Raw genomic sequence first — 24,031 nt, 5'->3', positions numbered from 1 at the left:
CCCCCCACACACACACACACAGTGGCTAAGTGTTTGTTGAATTGATGAATAGTAAGGCAGTGAATATCTATCAGTTACACTATCCTGTTTAATTTGAATGACTCCTGAAAGCCACTTTAGGAAATATATTACAAAAGATTATTTAAAGAATGTAAGAATCTGTCAGTCATGCTATAATATAATTCATTTCTTGAACATTTTAAGATGATCCTTAAATTAATACTTAAGTAACTACATTGAGAGGCAGCCTGGCCTACTTTACAGGGAGCCAACATTTTAGCCAAGACCTTTGTTCAAATTCTGCCACTGACATATACTTGCTGGGTGACCATGGGCAAATCATTTCATTTCTGTGTCTCCAGGGACTTCTCTAAGCACATAAGTAACAGATAAGATATGGATCTGCATTAGGGGAGAGAGTTTCCACACTAAAAGTGTGTCCTTCACCAATGACATCACATCAGTGAGCTCCATGAAAGGAGTAAAATAAAAGGGAAACATTTTAATTTTCCTCACCATTGGGATAAGAACCCTGTTTCTTATTGTTATCTCTGGATCTCTTGCATATTTAGCAAGGAATTATTCCAAGAAATTCTAATTCTCAGGGCTTCTTGCTGTCTGTCTTCCCCAGCAGGTAGGACAAAACTCAGTCTAGTTTAGGGAATAAAAGCATTAACTTTTTGAGCCTTTTAATAGATAACATATCCACACTGTTCCCAGGATAGTGAATGTCTGGTAGTGTAAGACAGCTTGGACTTAATGAAGCTTTACAGGTGTGAAAATAGATCAAGATAGAGGAGAATTTAACAGTTTAATTTGTAACTTTTTTTTTTTTAGTGAGGCAATTGGGGTTAAGTGACTTGCCCAGGGTGACACAGCTAGTGAGTGTCAAGTGTCTGAGGACGGATTTGAACTCAGTTACTCCTGAATCCAGGGCCAGTGCTCTATCTACTGCGCCACCTAGCTGCCCCGTAACTTTTTTAAAGAGTAAAAATAAATGAAACACAAATATGAAGAATTCCAGAAATTTTTATCAACTGTAGGGATGGAAAGTGGGTTTTTTAGGGGATATCTCCTATAGTTCTGATGTATATCTTGCCACTGGACTCCGATAGCTCTAGAGGAGAGAGTGGGGTTGGTGGCCTTGCACAGCCCTCCTTCACTTAAATCCAATTCAGTGCAAGTCATCACATCACCTTAATGTCATGGTCCTCTTCAAGAAAGGAGGACAAACAACAACAACAAAAAGTTGTTGAAAAGATGTATGTGAGAGGGGAAGGTGTGAATAATTAGAGATTTAATGATTTAGGAATATTTACAATTTTGTTAAAAGATATAGTGTTTGTTGATGCTCCATATAGAAGAAACTCTGTGTGTGTGTGTGTGTGTGTGTGTGTGTGTGTGTGTGCGCACGCGCGCGTGTTCGTGGTGTTTGTTGTGTGTATGCCTAGTTTCTTCTTTGGTGACTCATTCAAAAGTGGATTTTTGTTTCCGTAATGATTAGTATGTGCAAAACTGACAATGTTAAGAAACATAATAAAAATATAAAGAGCATCATCTCTAGAAATATCTCTGGGACTCTGTCTCTAACCTCCTGCTGAGGCTTCAAAGGATCACTATGACACAGTCAGATATATTACTGGTTTATTGCAAAGTCTGTGTTGGGAACATTTGCTTTACTTTCCTGTACATTATTCTCCTGCCTTTTAAATTTTGACTTACAAATTCATTTTTATACCCCATAAAAATCACTTTTCCAATTGTCCTATGTTCTCATTATTATAGTGAACACCTTTGAGGAAACATTATGCCAGGGAAGATGATATACTACTTCTGCAACTTACGGTCTTAAAGTGTTAACCTTTAATGACAGTCTTCTGAGATTACTTCCAGTTTATCTTGTACACATTTTGTTTTTACATATTTTTTTTTTTTTAGTAAGGCAATTGGGGTTAAGTGACTTGCCCAGGGTCACACAGCCAGTAAGTGTTAAGTGTCTGAGGCCAGATTTGAATTCAGGTATTCCTGAATCCAGGGCCGGTGCTCTATCCACTGTGCCATCTAGCTGCCCCTTGTTTTTACATATTTAATTGCATTTTATCTTCTCCATATATTGAGAGTTCCTTGAGGCAGGGACAGTTTTGCCTTTTTTTTTTGTATCCCCCTGCTTATCAGAGTGCCTGGCAAATAGGAAATAATGAATACTTGTTGACTTCATTTGAGCACTGAAAGTTTAAGTGACTACCTCATCTTCATACAACCAGCAGGTTTTAGAGGAAGAATTTCAATCTAGCTCTTTCTGACTTAGGTATGTTCTCCATTGATTGAATTACCTTTATATTCATAAAACTCTACAGGTAATGGGGATTAGTTCTATGATTTCATTGGGAAAGAAAATTTCTGAGAAAGTTCCATTCGCCAATATGTCAGCACTTCTCTGAAACTTGAAGTCCTGAAGGACTGAGATGTTCAATGGCTTGTCTAGTGTCATACTCCACTATTCACATTATACTTATTTATACATTTTATGTGTGTGTATATACATATGTGTATATACATATATATGCATTATATATACATATATGTGTATATATTATATATATACACACATATACATATTCATAGATATGCCTCAAACCATGATCATTATCAATTTCCCTTTATATTCTTTAGCTCACTATTAAAACACACACACACACACATATACATACACACAAAAACCCAAAACTAAAAAACAAAAAACAAAAAAATACCTGCTGTATTGTCACAGAAAGAATTCATCCCCTAAATCGTGGAAATATGAGTGGTATATAAAATATATATGGTATTAGGACTCAGAGGTTAAAATTGGGAAGTACATGTTTTTTTCCCCTGAAAGTTGTTGTGACATCTAGGACAGAAGGCTCCTGGACCAACAAAAGGAGTCATTTCCCCACACCCCTACTATAAGTAAATAAGTAAGTAAGTAAATAAATAAATAAATAAACCTAGTAGATTTAGTCAGGCTCAGCTAACTATAGGACCCTATTCTTCTAAAGAACTCACACATGAAGTACAAAATATCCTACTAAGAAGAGGCTACACTAATCAAGACTGAGGAAACAATACAGTAGAAGCTGAGTGAAGGCTTTTTGGAGCTAGAATCTCAGCAGTATATTTTCTAAGAGGAAGAAATAACCTAGTTTTTCAACTAAGACAAGAGCTGGAGGCAGCAGAAACTTTCCATTCACCTAATCATCATCCCATAGAGACCTTAAGTCCACCTGAGTTGCATCTGGTGTTGAAAACCACATGTTCACAGTGTTCAGAAGGGCAACTCAGACCAGCAGGGGGCAGCATAACAACATTCCTAGATGTACTATTTTATTAAATTTTTGAATTTTGCTTTGAAATCACTGTTTGCTTATTATTAAAGGTAAAGATATTGGTGGGGGGCTCATGAGCTATGATTTTAGGGAGTATAAGACCACAGAATACATTAAACTGAGGATTATCAGTTCCCCAAAGGAACCAACTCATGGAATGTGGGTGACTCCAGGCCCTATAAGTGCAATAGTACAGTGACTAAATAGCTAGCTGATTTGATGAATGTAGACAGCTTAGCTAGATCATTGTCTAGTTCTCTGCCTCCACCTCACCCCAAAATATACAGAGAATGGAAAAATTTCAGGTCCAGATTAGACTTTACTTATGTGAAAGCAATTCTTAGGTAACTATAGTATTTTCTCTTCAAGTTAATTTAATCAGATTTACAGTTCTGTAGCTAAAGGATAAAGTAAATATTCAGTGCTTTCTTCTTTAAAACATCCTTTTCATGAAGTCTTTCTCTGCCCTTTCAACTGGTAGTGATCATTCCTTCCTCTGATCTCATAAAACATGATACTTTTCAGATGAATTAGATTATTAAAATTTATATCACTGTTATTTATGGACATATTCCTCCCCTCCCCCATCATATTTAAAATATATTGAAGGCAGAGAACTTATCACATCTATATTTCTAAACCTCCTAATTCCTAGTACAGTCCATTGTATATAGATATATAGTAGGCAATAACTCATATAAACTCATACTTGGACTGTTTCAGTACCTTCTTACGTAGTCTCCTTGACTACAGTTTCACTCTCATGAAATCCTGACTTCACATCATTGCCAAATCAATTTTCTAAAAAATTATTTTCTTTCTGTCATTCTCATGCTCAAAAACCTCCAGTGGTTTCCCATTGCCAAACTTCTAATCTTGACATTCAAGGCCATGTTATAATCTGGCCCCAATCCAAATTTCTAGCCTTATCTACAGTTACAGACCTACACAATACCTCTTTTTCTGTTAGATTAGTAAATTGTCTGCCCTCCCTGCCATGATAACTCACACATTACCATTTCTAAGACTTCGCCAATGCCACTTTCTTTTCTTCCTTATTTCCTTTCCCCTGATCCTCAAAGCCCACAATTTCTCCTATTTAACTTCTGTGGCATTTATATTTAATCTTCTATTTATCGGAAATATATTATATGTAGTTTCAGACTGAAAGAAAGTTAACAGAGTATACTAATAAGAGTGGAGAATTAAAAAGAATATTAAGGTTGCCAGTTACTGTTGTATATAAATTTCAGTGAATGACTTATCTTATTGTTAGTTTCCTCATTTATAAAATGGGAATAATAATATTGGGCCTATTTATTTCAAGGAATTGATCAAATAATGTGTGCATGGCACAAAGTAGAAACAATAAATATTGATCGATTGATTGATATGTAACATATAAAAGTGCCTTATAAATTGCAAAAGTCTCTACATATGTGAAATACCATTTTATTAGATAGTAACTCTAGCCTTTTTCCCTCCCTCCTGGAGTTTGGAGGGAAGAGGGTCACATGCACTTTTGCTGCTGCCACCACCATTGCTGCCAAGAGGAAAGATGAATGGAAGGACCGATTTTGGGACCAAGCAGAATGCAGAAGTCTCACCACCACTCCCTAACATAGGAATAGATTATATTCCAATGGAAGAGGAAAGAGTCTTTGCTGGATGTAATCAAGAGAGCTTCTGGTACAGATCTGTTCCCTTTTCTGCAACAAGTATGTTGGTTACTCAGGGATTAATTGCTAAAGGAATTCTTTCCAGTCACCTCAAATATGGCTCAGTCCCTAAACTTGTATTTGCTTGTGTAATGGGATACTTTGCTGGAAAATTTTCATATGTGAAAACCTGCCAAGAGAAGTTTAAATGGCTTGAAAATTCTCTTCTTGGAGAAGCTCTGCATCTGAGACAATGATGTCTCAGATATCTCAATGATGTCTTGCATCACCTGGATATTTATCACAAAAGCCAGGATTTGCGCATTCATCTTTTGGAACATCTCCCACATCTGAAAGCAATGCAAAAGAAGGTCCTTTTCCTCATTATGAACCAATCCCTTTCAGTGCTTCCATGAATGAATCAACTCCTACTGGTATCACTGGTTATATTGCCCAAGGACCTAATGCAACTGTGGAGGAAAGTCCTAAGAGAAAAGCTATTACATATGAAGAATTAAGGAATAAGACCAGAGAAACATAGGAAGTAACCTTGTCACAAAAAGGTGACACCCCACTTAGGTTTGTGCAGGAAAGAACACCAAAAAAACAAGGCAAAGTAAATCAATATGGAGATACTTGGGATGAGTGAAAAGCTTTGTCATCTTCTGAAGAGAGTTTGTGTTGAGTCTACTGAAGAGAATTTCAGTCAACCAACATCATGTAGGTGGTCATGAGCATCTGCAGGAAAGTGGACAAGTATCCTCCACAAGCGTATTTTAAAAAAGAAACTTGGGTTTTAGTACTGTGGCTTAACAGATGGTTTAAAATTAAATATGTACTCTAATATCAATATTGTACATACACTGCTTGGGAAACTAGATGAATGAAGGTACTGGATTGTGATTTTGATGTGTGATGGAATTAGGGTTAAATTGATTGTGAGTCATCCCAAAAGAATTACAAGACTCAGTGACTCAGTTTCCCAAGTTTTATTGAAAGAGTGTTGACCACAGGGAGAGAACCAAAAGAAATATAGAAAGGTATCTCTCAAATAGTGAAAGAAAATACAATTATATTAATAGTCTGGATAAATTGATTATCAGTCTCATTATAATAATCTCCACTTTAGGGAGGTACAGGGGAAGGGCCTGACCTCATTATAATAATCTCCATTTTAAGGAGGTACAGGGAAGGGTTTATTTTAATTTGGAGTTCCTGTGGTCCTAAGCCAACCCCCAAAGCAGGTACCTTTTTCTGTGGAGGTGTGTTTTGGGGTTTTACAAGTCATAAGGTGAATCTGGGGACAAATTTGGCCTTTTCTGCACATGTATCTTTCTGATTCCCATGTTTAGTTTCAAAATATCTTCATTTTTCATTTATTTCTAGTCTGAATTTCTATAGCCTGTCATTTTAATATTGTTATCTTTTAAGGTCTTCATGGCGCCTCCTTATGTCCCAATTATGGGTACTGATTAATGTGACTTGTATTAATGAAGACTCAAGTCTTAAGTTATCCATTTAACTGGGATCTGAATCCCTGTTAGAGCTAATATTAGACCTTGGACCTTAGGTTTTTCTATTAACCCCTTTTTGCCTCCTACATCAATTTCATAGAGTTTATAAAATCATTTACAGAAATTGGTTACACTACTCATTAGGTATCATCAAAAGACTGTGATGCATTAGAATGGGTGTAGACAGAAGAAGTACTATGTTTGCACTTGTGCACATGTGGGCAAAGCAATCAAAATGTTAAGTATTAAAACCCCATGTGAAAAAATTGTGTTTTTTTAAAAAAAAAGGTCTGCCGTGTCTTCATGTAAATATTGTCAATTAAAGGTGAAAACATTTTTTTAAAAAAGACAGTAACTCGGGGGCAGCTAGATGGCGCAGTGGATAGAGCACCGGGCCTGGATTCAGGAGTACCTGAGTTCAAATCTGGCCTCAGACACTTAACACTAACTAGCTGTGTGACCCTGGGCAAGTCACTTAACCCCAGTTGCCCCGCAAAAAAAAAAAAAAAAAAGACAGTAACTCTAATCTGAAGCCAGTCAGTTTTGTCCCCAAAAGTTTCTTTGGAAATTTGAAACTCATAGAAATAATAGTATTAATCTGGTTCTCAAGATGGATATATTAAACACAAAACTCATGTAGTTACAACATGATATATATTTTAATGAAAATCGAATGAAGCAATATTGTTGTGAATATCCACTATTTTAGTTCTGTTAGAGGGTAGGTTAATGTTGGTGAGCTAACCTCTACTAATCCCAAAACAATTGAAAATATCATTTTACTAGGCAAGTTTTCTCTGTGGAACATTTGAACAAGGGAGAGAAAAACTATTAATAGTATGCATTCCTCCAACAGGTGAATCATGTAAGAGGCAAGTATTTGTTAGCATTGTTAACCTGTAAATTAAGGAAACAATCAATATAGGGGAAAATAAGGTCTTTAATTGGGGCTAAAGAACTAACTATAGCTTGTGGTATCTCAAAGCAAGATGCTAGGAATACCCAAAGATGGGAACTGAGGACAGGGTTTTTATGGGGTAACAGAACAAAAAGGAGATGAAAGATTGCTCCAGAGTCTTGTACAACTACTTAATGTAAATGAACTTTTAACAGAAGACACTATAGAACTGCTCCAGAGTTAAGTATAGATGCTATTTAACTCTAAATAGAAACTACTTAATGTAGGTGGATCCTGGGAGGGAAATCATTGGGAGGGTTTAGTTTTCTTGGGGGGGGGGGACGGGAAACTGGGGGAGGTCCTTAAGTTCATCAAGAGTCTGGAATTTTCAAAGATTGTTTAGCCCTAGGCAATTCATTTGCCTGGGAAGTGGGAGTGCAGGGGAGCAGTCAGTTCTCTGTAAATTTGTAGTTATCAGTGTTTATACCACTTATGATACAAAGACAAATACAACAGACCCTGGCCTTAAGGAGTATATATTCTCTCAGGGGGAAAAACAGATTATACTTATAAATACATACAAAATATATACAACCTAAATGCAAGATAATTTCAGGAATGAGGTTGCCAGGACATCAAGAAAAATCTCTTATAGGGAGTAGCACTTGAGTTGAGTTTGGAAAGATTCTAAGATTCTCTAAGTTTAAAGTAAGGAAGTGAGTGAATTCCCAGACTGTGCAATAATACAGATATGAGAGATAGAATATTCTCTACTGCAGTCAGCAGTGTGTGAAAAAAAATCGAGAAAGAAGGTTTGTATCAAATTTGTAAAGAGATTGAAACATTAAACAGAGAAGTGTTTATTTGATCCTAAAAGTGATAGCCAATCAATCAATAAACATTTATTGAATGCCTCTTATATGTCAGGTAGTAATCTAAACACTTGAAATACAAATAAAAACAAAGACAGTGCCTACCCATTGCACCAACTAGCTGCCACTTTCTAGTAGTGCCAGACCAGGAGCTAGGAAGATTGAGTTCAAGTCTGACCTTAAACATTTACTAACTGTTTGACCCTGGGCAAAGGTCAAAACTTTTTTTTTTTTGGCTGGGCAATGAGGGTTAAGTGACTTGCCCAGGGTCACACAGCTAGTAAGTGTCAAGTGTCTGAGGCCAGATTTGAACTCAGGTACTCCTGAATTCAGGGCCAGTGCTTTATCCACTGCACCACCTAGCTTCCCCAGTCATAACTTATTTATCTCAGTTTCCTCATTTGTAAAAAGAGGATAATAATAGAATTGTCGGTTATGTTTCCATACCTGTCCTCCTGTGAAAAAAACAGATCAAAGAACTGCTAGGGAAAACATAGTGCCAGTTTATTTGTCCCAAGAACAAGTGGGCATGATACATGCAAAGACCCCTTCATAAGAAGCTTTAGGACTCCCTCTTTCTGAGGGTATAGAAGGTTTTCTTTGCTCACTGGTTACCAGGCTTTATCAGTTTCATTAGCATGATACAAATCAACCTAAAGCAAATGTAAATCAGTTAGCCAACACACATCAGTTTAACACTTCAATTTAAAGCAGATGCTATGATTAGATTATGTGGAAACAGGAAGGGTTATATCAAAGACAAGGAAGCCTACAAAGTTGATAGGGAGAACAATAAGTTCTATTTACTCTCTTGGGGAAAGAAAATAGTGAATAGGAACCTTATGGCTTCAGTTTGAAGTTGTCAAAAGGCGTTTTGTGGGGGCGCTGTGGATAAAGCACCAGCCCTGGATTCTGGAGGACCGGAATTCAAACCAGCCCTTAGACACTTGACACTTACTAACTGTGTGACCCTGTGCAAGTCATTTAACTCTCATTGCCCTGCAAAAAAACAAAAACAAAACAAAAAACAAACAAAAAACAGGGGCAGCTAGGTGGCACAGTGGATAAAGCTCTGGACCTGGATTTAGGACTACCTGAGTTCAAATCCGGCCTCAGACACTTGACACTTACTAGCTGTGTGACCCTGGGCAAGTCACATAACCCCCATTGCCCCGAAAAAAAAAAAGGCATTGTTCTTCTATTAATCCATTGCTTCATAAAATCCATTTGGATAATAACGCAGCTCGATTAAATCCTGGTGATTTAAATACTGGTTAACCATCTCACTTGAATCTAGATTATTAAATTTGGGATAACAAAACATACCTCAAAGAATTCTTGTAAGGATCAAATGAGCTAACTATGTGTGAGGGGAAAAACAATTCTCTTCTCAATAGTTCTCAGCAGCAGTGTGACAAAGGCTTTTTTATTTCCTTCTCGTAAGAAGGAGGCACCCTAGTATGCAGCTAGTGGGTGCAAAGAAAGGGGGCTCACAGGCGTTGTTTTATACCCTAGTCCCTAACGCAAATGGACTCTCCCCTTTTTCATCATTGGTCCGATTACTCAAGGGTTACAATCTAAGCACAAAAACTAGCTAATCAGAATGCAGTATTCCCACCCTTCTTCCTTGTATGGGCATAACTCAGGGGTAGACCTTATATTTCCTTATATGGACACAACTCTGGAGAGTACCTTATTGAGACCAGGGCTCCTTGAACCATGTGATTTTGTTAGCCTGAGGGGGAGGAGGGGATCTGAGCCCTTTGTTCTACAAACAGGTCAGGAAGAGTATGATTGACTGTTAAATCATCATTGAGAGGAGACAACTAAGCATTTTCTCACACTATGCAGTGTCTGGCACATAAGTAAATGTTAGCTGCTATTAGTTATTATTCTAAGGTCCTTGAGGGTAGGTATTGTGGCTATTATTTCTTTTATAGCAAGCACAGTACCTAACGATTATAAAGTAAGAAATAAATAGAATCATAGATTTCAAGGTGGAAGGGACCTTAGAGACTGTCTAACTTCACCTTGATATAGTGGGAAATGGTGTACGGGTTGGGGTTGGGGTTCTTGGGAATTCCTCTTTAAAGAATTACACCCTCTTGCACACAAAACTTAGTTAGAACAAGGTGATAGTTTATTTAGGAGCAAGGGAAGGGAAGGGTGGGGGGAGGGAAACCATGAAAGAAATCCTTAGACTTTTCATGGGGAGATTTGGCATAAAGCACATGGCTCAGAGGTACCAAATCTCCTCGAACAGGAGACCGGAAGGTACTTTTATAGATGACTGATGGGGGTGGACCATCCCCCACTGGTGGTAGCTGGGGGAATTGGGTGAGCAGTGGAGAACCATCCCCCACTGGTAGTGACTAGAGGAATTGGGTGAGGGGTGGCTACGGACCCCTCTTCAGAACACAAAGCCCGAAGCCACACCCAAATTTATCTCTCCAGAGTAAGGGAGACCAGAATGAAGGGTAGGAATCCGAAGCTAGCTCAGTCCGGTTTGGTTCAGCTTATCTCTCTAGGCGTTATCTGTTCTCTGGTTTAGTTTCTCAAGGAGAAGATTCCTCGGTGTGCCCCAGAGAAATTCTGGGGTGCTCTGCGCCCCATGACATTCCCCACTTCTCTATATATAAGGAAAGGGGACGAAGATTCTTCTGAAACTGCTTCATGCTGACCGGGGGTCGAAGAAATCACGGCGCAAGGGAGGGGGAGGGGAGAGAAGTGGAGAAGGCCTGGAATGCTCGGAGTTGTGAGGGGCCCAGAGAGTCCAGAGGCAACACGTAGGCACAGTGTCATGAATCCTTGAGCCTAGATGGAACAGACTTAAACAAAAAAAATTAAAACTGACCAGAGCAAAAGGGAAAAGGGACTTTATCAGATCAGGAGTCAAGTGGGACCTTTTTGCAGGACAGGGTGTGGCCTGCTTTACAGGAGGGAGTTCAAGCCTAATTCTGTGATAGGCAGTGTCTGTCTACATTAAGGGTCCTTTTATCCCATCCCCACTTTGTGCCTTGATTGCATGCTAGGGCCTGAACCGGAGAGTAAGACAGAGGTCGCCCCAAAACCATTCCTAGGCTTGCCTCCTATGTCCAGCTTGGCCATAGGCCTGACACGATGCTGGTCAGGAGAGCAAGCTGCAGAGCCGATCTCTTGGGTGCTGCCCTGGGGACAAAGAGGTAGGAGAGCAGGCCTCACCTTCGTGTGGCGTCCCCCACTTCTGTGTTCCGGTTTACTGCAGCTGCCAGAATCTCGGCCAGCCAGAGTTCTGCTGGTAGCAGATGTGGTGATGGCTGCTGCTATTATATGAGCTTGGTCTATGGAGCGGGCACGAGCCATCTTTTCTCTCTCTTTGGCTACTGCAAGGTCCCTGTTATTAAAAATCTTAAAAGCAATGTCAAGGAGTTGTGAGGATGGAATCTGGGGACCCCAGTCTAACTTCTGGAGCTCTCTCCTAATGTCAGGAGCAGACTGGCTGATAAAATGAATATTGAGGACAGTAATTCCTACATCTCTTTGGGGGTCTAGGTTAGTATATTTCTTCAGAGAGTCTGCTAAGCGGCTCATGAAGACAGCAGGATTTTCATCAGACCCCTGTGTTATCTCCCTCACCTTTCCATAATTGACTTGTTTCTTAACCCCCCTTCTCATTCCCTCAACTAGGCAGGTGATCATGTGATTTCTACAAGCTCTATCTTCCCTGTTATCATAGTTCCATCTCGGCTCTATGACTGGGACAGCTGTAAAACCAGGGACCCCAACCCAATTTCCAACCTGTGAGTGTTCATCCCCAACTTGTACCGCCAGGTCCCAAATCTGTTTTTTTTCATCAGGGGTACAACAGCTGGCAAGAATAATTTGCAAATCAGTCCAGGAAAGGTCAAACTCCAGTGTCACAGACTTAAAGCCATCTATGAACTTTGTGGGGTTCTCTGAGTAGCTCCTCAATTTCTCTTTAATCTGAGATAACCTGCTTATAGAAAAAGGGGCATGCCTTACTGTTGTGCCCTTCCCAATGGGAAATTCCCTTAATGGAAGCAGGGAAGTAGTGGGAGACGCTGGTGAGGACCTGGGTTGGGGAGATAGCTCAGGTGGAGACAGAGGATTGGGCGCAGGGCCCAGTGGGGGAGGGGTGACAGCCTTTGGCTGTGGAGTAGGTGGGGGAGGGGAAACAGTCTTTGGCTGCTGCATGGGTGGAGATGGGGAAAGGGAGATAGCCATAGGTGACTGCAGATTAGGTAAAGCAGATGGGGTCGGCTGAATGGAAAAAACAGGAGAAATGGGAACATATTGGAGTTCCCCCCGATTGTAAATGGGGTAGAGCAGGATAGAAGGAGACTGATGTCCACTCCCCGTGTGGCACAGGGAATTGGTTCTGAGATCAGCCGGTGGGCAAGGAGAGGTCTCAGTCATAGAGTGATATGACTGTGGTTGACCCATAGGTACGGAAGCAGGCGGAGAAGGAGTGGAACGAGAAACAGGTAGGGAATGAGTTTGAGGAGGAGGGGAGGCTGAGGTCTCAGAGTAGGTGCCCGAAGAGTTAGCGAATTGCTTGGGCTTGTGGTGATTCTCAACCGGCAAGGGGACCTCATCCTTTCCCTTTGACTTCTGGCTCAAACTCATAAAAGCCGATACGTATGGAATCTCTGTCCATCTCCCTTCACGCTTGCAAAACTTGTCCAATTGCAAGATGGTATTATAATTAAGGGTGCCGTGTACAGGCCAATTTCCTTCACTTCCTAGAGGATAATGTGGCCATAAATTGTTACAAAAATGTATCATACATCTCTTTCTTAGGTTTTTAAGTTCCAGTCTAGTCCAATCTCTTAGAATGCACCCCAGAGGTGAATTTTTCGGAACACTCCCTTTCTGTCCCATAACTACTGTCTAAGGAGAATAGTCTGAACCAAGAGCAGAGAGCTGGTAAGGGATAGACACATAAGCATAAATGTTCTTACCCAGAAACGTGTAGTCTGAGAGTCCGAGCGTGGTTCGGACATCTAGGAGTCCCAGGCTGCTCTCTGCTGTCGTGCAGACGCCGACCGTCTCTACCTCTCTGTGACTCAAACGGGTTGAGTCCGGTGGGAGAGGGAGAAGAGAAACCCAGAAGGTAGGGCCTTACCTCCAGGTTTTGTGCCAAGCGTGGTCCAGACGTCTGTTTGAGCTTTCAGCGAGGGAGGGAGACTCAGGCTGCCCTCCACTGTCGCGTGCGAAAGCTGACCCTCTCTCTACCTCTCTGTGACTCAAATGGGAGGTTGAGTCAGGCGGGAGAGGGAGAAAGGAAACCCAGAAGGGAGGTTCCCACCCCCCAGTTTGTGTGCTAAGAGGAAAGAGGAAAATCCCACGTCCCTACAACGTTCGGGCGCCAGATGATATAGTGGGAAATGGTGTACGGGTTGGGGTTGGGGTTCTTGGGAATTCCTCTTTAAAGAATTACACCCTCTTGCACACAAAACTTAGTTAGAACAAGGTGATAGTTTATTTAGGAGCAAGGGAAGGGAAGGGTGGGGGGAGGGAAACCATGAAAGAAATCCTTAGACTTTTCATGGGGAGATTTGGCATAAAGCACATGGCTCAGAGGTACCAAATCTCCTCGAACAGGAGACCGGAAGGTACTTTTATAGATGACTGATGGGGGTGGACCATCCCCCACTGGTGGTAGCTGGGGGAATTGGGTGAGCAGTGGAGAACCATCCCCCACTGGTAGTGACTAGAGGAATTGGGTGAGGGGTGGCTACGGACCCCTCTTCAGAACACAAAGCCCGAAGCCACACCCAAATTTATCTCTCCAGAGTAAGGGAGACCAGAATGAAGGGTAGGAATCCGAAGCTAGCTCAGTCCGGTTTGGTTCAGCTTATCTCTCTAGGCGTTATCTGTTCTCTGGTTTAGTTTCTCAAGGAGAAGATTCCTCGGTGTGCCCCAGAGAAATTCTGGGGTGCTCTGCGCCCCATGACAACCTCAACATTGAACATAGGAAGAGAACATGCTCACAGAAGTTTAGTCACTTGCCCAATATCAGGCATAAAATAAGTGGCCTAGGTAGGATTTGAAATTTTCTCACTACAAATCTAGTGTTCTTTCTATTATGATGATGTGAGATGGAATTAGGGTCAGATTGATTGTGAGTCATCCCAAAAGAATTACAAGACTCAGTTACCCAGTTTTCTAAGTTTTATTGCAATACTGTGAGTGAACACAGGGAGAGAACCAGAAAAGTGGAAAGATATCTCTCCAATAGAGCTTGGATCTTAGGTTTTTCTGTTAACTCCTTTTTCTCCTCCTAAATTAATACTGTTTTACCTCTAATACGTTTGTTACATAGTTGTTTTTCCTTGCTTTTTGAACAGGACCATGACATCAGGGAGGTAATGTCATGACTTGCAATGAATTGGATTTAAGTGAGGAAGGGCTGTGCAAAGTCACCAACCTTACTCTCTCTTCCAGAGCTATATGGGCCCAGTGGCAAGATAGATATCTGAACAACTGGAGATGGCCCCAATGCATTGGGTGACCTTTACCTTTTAAACTAATGCCTTTCACAGTTTTCAGTTTGCCTTAGGCAAGGAGCATTTAGTGATTAAGGGTAGGGAAGAAAGTTGACAAAAAAGGTCAAAGAAAACAAATAGATAAAGGGGGTGGGGTGGGGGAGGAGGGAGGGTTTCTGACCAAAAGAGATATAATTGCTATTTATGCCTACTCTGAGCCATCAAATGGCCAAAACCCAGCAAAATGAGACTTGTCCTAGGACTTATTGTTGGCCAATCAATGAGGACCAGAATTATTTATGTTTAGAGAGTGGTACTTAGAAGACATCTCACTGGTTAACCCCAAGAAATCTTGGGAGGTTTCTGCAGACAAATTTGTAATTCTTTAGTCAGAGAGCCCTTATGATTATGGAATTGAATGGAATGGAATAAGGAATAGAATACATGGACACAGCTGTGCACTAGAAATATTAATGGAAGTAATGTAAAGAATATATGGGGCAGCTAGGTGGCGCAGTGGATAAAGTACCAGCCCTGGATTCAGGAGGACCTGAGTTCAAATTCATCCTCAGACACTTGACACTTGTTAGCTGTGTGGCCTTGGGCAAATGACTTAATCCTCATTGGCCCACAAAAAAAAAAAGACTATATGACAGAAAGCAAAGACTAGATATAGGAAAAACATTTAGGAAGCCAATTTAATTGACCAGGTATATAGTAATAGAACTTGGAAAAGAGCTCTTGTTTGTCCCTCATTTTTAAAGAGGAACAATGACATCACAGGGTATAATGTCTTGACTAGTGCATGGATTGGATTTAAGTAAGGCAGAGTTGAACAAAATCATCAGTCTCACTCACTTTTCCAGAGTTGTTGAATTCTGGTGGCAAGACAAAAGTCAGGACAACTGGCGATAGGCTAAGATGCAGTGGATGACCTTGGCATCTTCACTGTCTGACCATATTCTAAACATTCCACAATACTTTAGCCACCTTCATGGTTGTTGGAACAAATTGTTCTCATCCACCCATTCCACTGGGTGAGGTCTAACTTGGAAACGAGTAGTGCTTTGGGGAATAAAAAGAGTCAAAAATGTCTTTGGTAGTTAGCAGGACACAAGAACCTTTGGTCCTATGAATGAGATTTTTTTTTTCCTATATCTTTATTTATTTATTTATTTTAACATATAAGGTATTTTATTTTTTCCATTACATGTAAAGATAGTTCTCAACTTTTGTTTATACAAGCTTTACAATTTCAGATTTTTCTCCCTCCCTCCCCTAGACAGCAGGTAATCTGACATAGGTTATATCTATATATCTATAGACATATATATATATATATATATATATATATATATATATATACACACATATATATACACATAATAACATTAATCCTATTTCTGCATTAATCCTGTTATAAGAGAAAAAATCAGAGCAGTAATGCAAAACCTCAAAATAGAAAAAAAAAAACAACAGCACCCAAAACAAAAGAAATAGTATGGTTCAATCAGCATCTATACTCCACAGTTCTTTTTTTTTTTTTTCTTGGAATTGGCGATCCTCTTCTATCACGAGTTCCCTGGAACTCTTCTGTACCATTGCATTGGTGAGAAGAATATAGTCCATCACAGTAGGTCAACACTCAATGTTCTTCTGGTTCTGCTCATCTCACTCATCATCAGCTCACGTAAGACCCTCCAGGTTTCTCTGAAATCCTCCTGCTCATCATTTCTTACAGCACAATAGTATTCCATTGTATTCATATACCACAACTTGTCCAGCCATTCCCCAATTGATGGTTACCCCCTCAACTTCCAATTCCTTGCTACCACATAAAGAGCAGCTATAAATATTTTTGTACATGGGGGTCCCTTTCCCCTTTCCATGATTTCTTTGGGGAAAAGACCTAAAAGTGGAATTGCTGGGTCAAAGGGTATGCACAGCTTTATCGCCCTTTGGGCATAATTCCAAATTGCTCTCCAGAATGGTTGGATCAGCTCGCAGCTCCACCAATAATGCATTAGTGTTCCAATTTTCCCACAGCTTCTCCAACATTTATTATCTTCCTTTTTTGTCATTTTAGCCAATCTGATAGGTGTCAGGTGGTACCTCAGAGTTGTTTTAATTTGCATCTCTCTAATCATTAAAGATTTAGAGCATTTTTTCATATGAGAATAGATAACTTTGGTTTCTTCATCAGAAAACTGCCTGTTCATATCCTTTGACCATTTCTCAAATGGGGAATGACTTGGATTCTTATAAATTTGATTTAGTTCCCTATATATTTTAGAGATGAGGTCTTTATCAGAAATACTGGCCTCAAAAATTGTTTCCCAGCTTTCTACCTCCCTTCTAATTTTGGATGCATTGCTTATGTTTGTACAAAAGTTTTTTAATTTAATATAATCAAAATCATCCATTTTGCATTTTATAATATACTCTATCTCTTGTTTGGTCAAAAACTGTTTTCCTTTCCAAAGATCTGATAGGTACACTATTCCTTTCTCTCCTAATTTACCTATGGTATCACCTCTTATGTCTAAATCATGTATCCATTTTGACCTTATTTTAGTATAAGGTGTAAGATGTTAGTCTATGCCTAATTTCTGCCATACTATCTTCCAGTTTTCCCAGCAGTTTTTGTCAAATACTGAGTTCCTATCCCAGAAGCTGGAGTCTTTGGGTTTATCAAACACTATATTACTAGTGTCATTTACTACTGCATTTCCTGAGCCTAGCCTATTCCATTGATCTACCCCTCTATTTTTTAGCCAGTACCAGATAGTTTTGATGACTGCCGCTTTATAGTAAAGCTCCAGGTTTGGTACTGCTAACCCACCTTCCTGTGAATTTTTTTTTCATTATTTCCCTGGATATTCTTGATTTTTTGTTTTTCCAGATGAATTTTGTTATTATTTTTTCTAGCTGTATAAAATAATTTTTAGGTAGTCTGATTGGTATGGCACTGAATAGTAAATTAATTTAGGCAGTATTGTCATTTTTACTATATTAGCTCTGCCTATCCATGAGCAATTTATATCTTTCCAATTATTTAGATCTGATTTAATTTGTGTGAAGAGTGTTTGATAGTTGTGTTCATAGAGTTCCTGGGTTTGTCTTGGCAAGTAGACTCCCAAGTATTTTCTATTATCTACCATTACTTTAAATGGAATTTCTCTTTCTATCTCTTGCTGCTGGACTTTGTTGGTCATGTATAGAAATGCCAATGATTTATGTGGATTTATTTTATATCCTGCTACTTTGCTAAAGTTGTTAATTGTTTCAAGTAATTTTTCAGTTGATTCTCTAGGATTCTTTAAGTATACCATCATATCATCTGCAAAGAGTGATAGTTTTGTTTCCTCCTTGCCTATTCTAATTCCTTTAATTCCTTTCTCTTCTCTGATTGCTAAAGCTAACATTTCTGGGACAATATTAAATAATAGGGGTGATAATAGACATCCCTGTTTCACCCCTGATCTTATTGGGAAGGCCTCTAATTTATCTCCATTGCATATAATACTTGCTGATGGCTTTAGGTAGATACTGTTTATTATTCTAAGGAAAGCTCCCCCTATTCCTAAACTCTCTAGTGTTTTTATTAGGAATGGGTGTTGTACTTTATCAAAAGCTTTCTCTGCATCTATTGAGATAATCATATGATTTTGGTTGGTTTTCTTATTGATATGGTTGATTATGTTAATAGTTTTCCTAATGTTGAACCAGCCCTGCATTCCTGGTATAAATCCCACCTGGTCATAGTGTATTATCCTGGTGATCACTTGCTGTAATCTTCTTGCTAATATCTTATTTAAGATTTTAGCATCAATATTCATTAGGGAAATTGGTCTATAATTTTCTTTCTCTGTTTTTGCTTTGCCTGGTTTTGGTATCACCACCATATTTGTGTCATAAAATGAATTTGGTAGAACTCCTTCTTCACCTATTTTTCCAAATAATTTGTATAATATTGGAATTAATTTTTCTTTAAATGTTTGGTAAAATTCACCCATAAACCCATCTGGCCCTGGGGATTTTTTCTTAGGGAGTTCATTAATGGCTTGTTCAATTTCTTTTTCTAATATGGGTTTATTTATGGATTTTATTTCTTCTTCAGTTAACCTGGGCAGTTTGTATTTTTGTAAATATTCATCCATTTCATTTAGATTGTCAAATTTATTGGCATACAGTTGGGGAGATTTTTTTTTTAATGGGAAAAGCAATGGAGTGAATTTTGAGGTAGTATTTTTGAGGGTCTAGAAATAAAACAATTTTTTAAAAAGTTTTGAATTTCAGACTAGTGAACATGTTGACAAGAAACATTGATTTTTTCTTCTGAGGATGGCCTTATTTGTCCAGTCACTCAGTTAAAAAAAAAAATCAGTAGTGTCCTAATCTTCATTGGCCCATATAGTTTTCTTGACAAAGATACTGGAGTGGCTTGCTATTTGCTTCTTCAATGGATTAAAGCAAACAGAAATTAAGTGGATTTCCCAGAGTCACATAGTGACTGTCCAAGACCAGATTTTAATTCAGGTCTTCCTGACTCCAAGCCCAGGGCTATATGCACTGTGCCATCTACCTGCTTCTTTGATAATCATCCTTGAGAATGAGAATAATCCTCTCATGTAATAGCCCTCAAATCTAATTAGGTACTAAGACTTGTCTACTTTATTTCCTCAATATCTCTCACACCTATATCCTTTTCTTTATTCACATGACTACCCTAGTCCAGATTCCTCTCACTTCTTCTGACTTGGACCATCATGAGAGCTACCTAACTGTTCTCCTTGCATAAAGTCTCTTTCTTCTGTAACCATTCTCACATACCCATTGCCAAACTAATGCCCCTAAATTACAAGTCTAACCATTTCATCTCCTGCTCAAGAAACTTTATTGTCCCTTCATCCCCATTGACTTTAGGTTGAAATACAAACTACTCTGTCCTTTAAATGCTTCAAGACCTGACTTCATACTATCTTTCAAGTCTTATTATATATTACTTCTCTTTGGTCTAGTCAAACCAGCCTACTTGGTGTTTCACAAACATATCATTCAGTCTCCTGCCTTTATGTAAGAGCATGCAAGCAGTCTCTCCTCCAGGCCTTGAATGATCTCCCTGCTAAGCAACTCCTATTAGAACCCATGGGTCTCTTTCCTTCAATAGTTCTTTGATGATTCCTCCAGTTACTAGAAAGCTCCTTGAAGGCACAACTTCTTTACTTTTGTATTTGTCTGTCTAGCACTTAACACAGCACACAACTATCAAATATTCAGTAAATGTTCATCGTTTGATTCACAGCATTCTAGAGATCAGTTGTAGTTGACACTGATGCCCTCTGACCCTGAGCACTAACTCTGATCTTTCTTTGGTTTCCTCCTCTGTGAAGTGAAGGGACTCTACTAATTGATTTCTTAAGCCCTTTCCAGCTGTGGAAAGAGAAAGAAGAAAAGAAGGAAGAAGGAAAGGTAGAAAGAAAAATCTGATGTGAACATGTAATGTTCTTCAGAATTAATCTTTTTGCCAGTGTTGAGAACCAGATCACTGCCCTCTTGCTTGTGTGTTCAGTTTGAGGAGAAGAGATTTAACTCCTATATATGAGTTTGTTGTGGGGAAATTGGGTAGGGGATTTGGGATAGGGGTAGGGGTTGGGATAAGGGTTCTTAGGAATTCCTCTTTAAAGAATTACACCCTCTGAATGCTGACTCTCATCAGATAACACCATTCTGATATTTCCAGTTTATGTTCCATGTGGTTAGGCTTGCCAGTATAGAGTTTCATTTTTTTTAAATTCCTTCCACCAGGTGGCACATTCAAAAATGAGATTGTTCTGTGCAAGGTCATTTTTGATGTGGGAATTTCACCATTTGGTTATATATCTCCTTCAATATGCCAACAACAGTTATAAAATAAATACAGAGGCAAACACATTGCCAGCCAATACTTTTCACTCTTAACTGTTTATGAGGTGGCTTACTGCCCTTCTTATACACAGATAGGTCATAAATTCATCTCCTTTGCCTTTATTGTCTTACCAAGATAGGCACATTTTCACAGCACTATTGGGTTAGCTATTTTGCAAATACTGATTTGTAAAATGAGGCCTTTGTGAAATTGTGGAGGGTGATATAGCCCAGATTTCTTTGTATTGCATGTGAAAGATGAATCAAAAACATTTCCACTGTTACTTAAAATAAACCATTTGTTGTCTTCCATGTCAACCTTGCAATAAACATGAAACAAATCTTTAGATAACATATCAAACATTTAAAACAAGTCATTATTCAGACTTCATTAGATTTCCTTTGAATATGTAATGTAGAAATAGTGCTGTATTTGGAATCAGAAGATAAGAAGTTAAACCATCCTAGACTGCTTCTTAATCCCTATAGCCTTTACTCATGCTTTCCCCGTACTAGGAATGCTTTCCCTCCCTTGATGCCTTTTGAAATTTGACCCATCATCCTATATTCACTTCAAATACCCTCGATGTATTAAGCCTTCCATAACGCCAATGTTGCAGTGCAAAAAGTGTTAGAACAGCACTTAGAAGACATGGGAATAAATGTCAGCTTTGCTACTTATTGGCTATATGATCTTAGAGAAATCACATTATCTCTCCTACTGCCAGTTTTCTCCTCTTTAAAAAATTAGTTTGACCAGATGACCTCCAAGATACTTTCCAGTGCTTAATCTCTGGTCCCAATATTGATTTTTTTTTCTAAATCAGGTTTGAATTCCAGCTCAACCAATTAGTAGCTTTGTGAGTTCAGTCAAATAACTTCACTCCCCGCCCCCCCCCCCCAAAAAAAATCTCTGGGCCTTCAAGCTCTATTATCCTGTGATTAAAATAGTATGGGATTTCCTTATACCACTAGCACAAAGTACCCAGATAGATGTGTCAAGAGACAAAATGATTATTCGCGAAGAGGGTCACAGGGATAGAGAACCCAGTAGGGGTCAGAATGTTTGAAGTTGGTTACAGCATAGAAAACTTAAAAAAAAAATTTTGTTTTTTAAACTAAGTGAGAATAACCTTTAATGACATCTTGACAGATGTGAGTAAGTATAGAATTCAGTTAAGTAGATAGTAATATTTTTCTCTCTTTCCTTTTTATCATTTTGAAGGTAACACAGTTATGTTAATTTCCAGGATTTAGACACAATGGTTTATATTGTATATGTGAACCCCTTGCCTGAGGAATCGAAGATCATGAAGTAATGAAACTTATAGATCATTTGTGATAGGAAGAAAAATCATGAAATTCAAAACCTCAAATTACCTTATTTTCCCTTGCCCCAGCTAGCAACCATTCAACACCTTTACCCTTTCCTTATTAGAAAAACAGAGATAAAGGACTCTTCAGATATTCTGTTACCATCAATTGAAAATTCCTTTGTTTTAAGAATTCTAGGTTAAAGGGATTTTTTGTTTATTTCGGCTTATAAAATAGACTGAGAAAAATCTATTCACTAAAAAATACAACTAAAGTACCACATTTGCTTTTCAGTCTCTCTAGTCCCCCATTTGTATTTCAACATTAGAGTTTGACAATGAAAATTAAATGGACTTAAATAATATTTACATTCATAGCTTTCTAATTTTTTACACATCACTGTGGAAGAAAACTTATTCTATAGGGGGGAAAACAATACATGAGAGTATTTAAAATATCTAAATAGGAACTACCAAATCATCACATAATGAAAGTAAATGCCTATCTAGTCAATAGGTACTATATGGACAATCAGAAGTCCAGTCTGCATTCTGTAATTGCCTGTATGACTGACAATGGTTGCATCCACTTAATCAATCCTGGTTCTTCACTATCCACAATACCATTTATCAACCCTTAAAAAAATTTTTTTGGGTGAGTCAATTGGGGTTAAATAACTTGCCTAGGGTCACAAAACTAGTAAGTGTCAAGTGTCTGGGACCGAATTTGAACTCAGGTCCTTCTGAATCCAGGGCTGGTGCTTTATCTACTGTGCCACCTAGCTGCCCCAACCCTTAAAATTAATAGACATTGTCTTTTTCTTACAATTTTCTAAGTAATTTCTATTTGCTTTATGATAACCCTCTGAAATGGGTAATGGAATCCTTTAAATCAATATGAGTAGCATAATTTTAATTTTTTTTTCAGATGAGGAAATTGAGTCTTAGTGAGTTTAAAGGATTTCTTAGTGGTCACAGAGCTAGTAAGTCTCAGTTTATTAAGATTTAAGCCTAGATTTCCCCAACAATGCTGCTTAGAATAGTCTATCCATCAATATGGGGCCCAAATGTTATGTTCCCTAAGTTGCCTTTTCTGATTACCCCCTTGCAGCAATTGTTGTTACCCAACCTCTCACTTCTTATACTTCTTTGAACTGTACTTTTGTCCTTAGAACACTCTTATCTTTATTATTTTTCAAAATATTTCATTTCCTTGGCTAGATTTTAAGGTTCTTAAGGAAATGGGTCATATCATTTTCATCTTTATGAGTTCATAGTCCCCAGCATTGTGCCTTGTATATACTTTAACTGAATGAAACATGGATGAGAAAAAAAGTGAATCAACTAATCAACAAGGTTGTAATGTTAATCAGTAAAAAAGAAGAGTATTTCATCTGGAGAGAAGATACCATTTGGTCAATGTCAATCTGAAAGAAAACTGAAAATGCTATTCTGATGCCAGTTGTTATAAGATACTTTTTAGCATCATCATATAAGATGGTAGACAGATATTCTTTCTATTTTTTTTTCTTTTGGTGAGGCAATTTGGGTTAATTGACTTGCCCAGGGTCACACAACCAGTAAGTGTTAAGTGTTTGAGGCCGGGTTTGAACTCAGGTCCTCCTTACTCCAGAGCTGGTGCTCTATCCACTGTGCCACCTAGCTGCCCCTATTCTTTCTATTATTAAATCAGTTTATGTAATGGTAATATTTTTACATGGAAACTTCCTTCTTTTATACATTTGCTTACACATATAAATAATGCATTTTTTATGAGCAGAAGTTTCTAAATCAATGTTTTAGATTGCCAAGACTGACAGTGATTTCTCTATCTCCAAGTAGAGAAATGATATAGAAAATGGGGTTTGGAAATATCTACCTTATATAGACCCAACTTCAATGGTCTGAGTAATGAAGAATAAAGTGCTCACTAAAATTTCAGATTATATCCAGCTGGGGGCAAATGGTAGCCAGCAGCTGGGAAGATAGAATCAACATTCCAAATTATGTTATGTA

The 24,031-nt window shown here is 38.6% G+C and overlaps 1 protein-coding gene and 1 pseudogene across 2 annotated transcripts in view; both read left to right on the top strand.

Annotated features, from left to right (window-relative positions):
• The window catches only part of CDH18 (cadherin 18), a 1,453,365-nt gene that overhangs the window by 438,299 nt on the left and 991,035 nt on the right, over positions 1-24,031 (top strand). The gene's annotated exons all lie outside the window — the stretch shown is intronic.
• Positions 4,915-5,672, top strand: LOC122729744 (annotated as a pseudogene).

Source organism: Dromiciops gliroides, chromosome 1, assembly GCF_019393635.1.
Source record: "Dromiciops gliroides isolate mDroGli1 chromosome 1, mDroGli1.pri, whole genome shotgun sequence".
Lineage (NCBI taxonomy): Eukaryota > Metazoa > Chordata > Mammalia > Microbiotheria > Microbiotheriidae > Dromiciops > Dromiciops gliroides.
The sequence above is the reverse complement of the archived record's forward strand: the minus strand, read 5'-3'. Positions and strand labels throughout refer to the sequence as shown.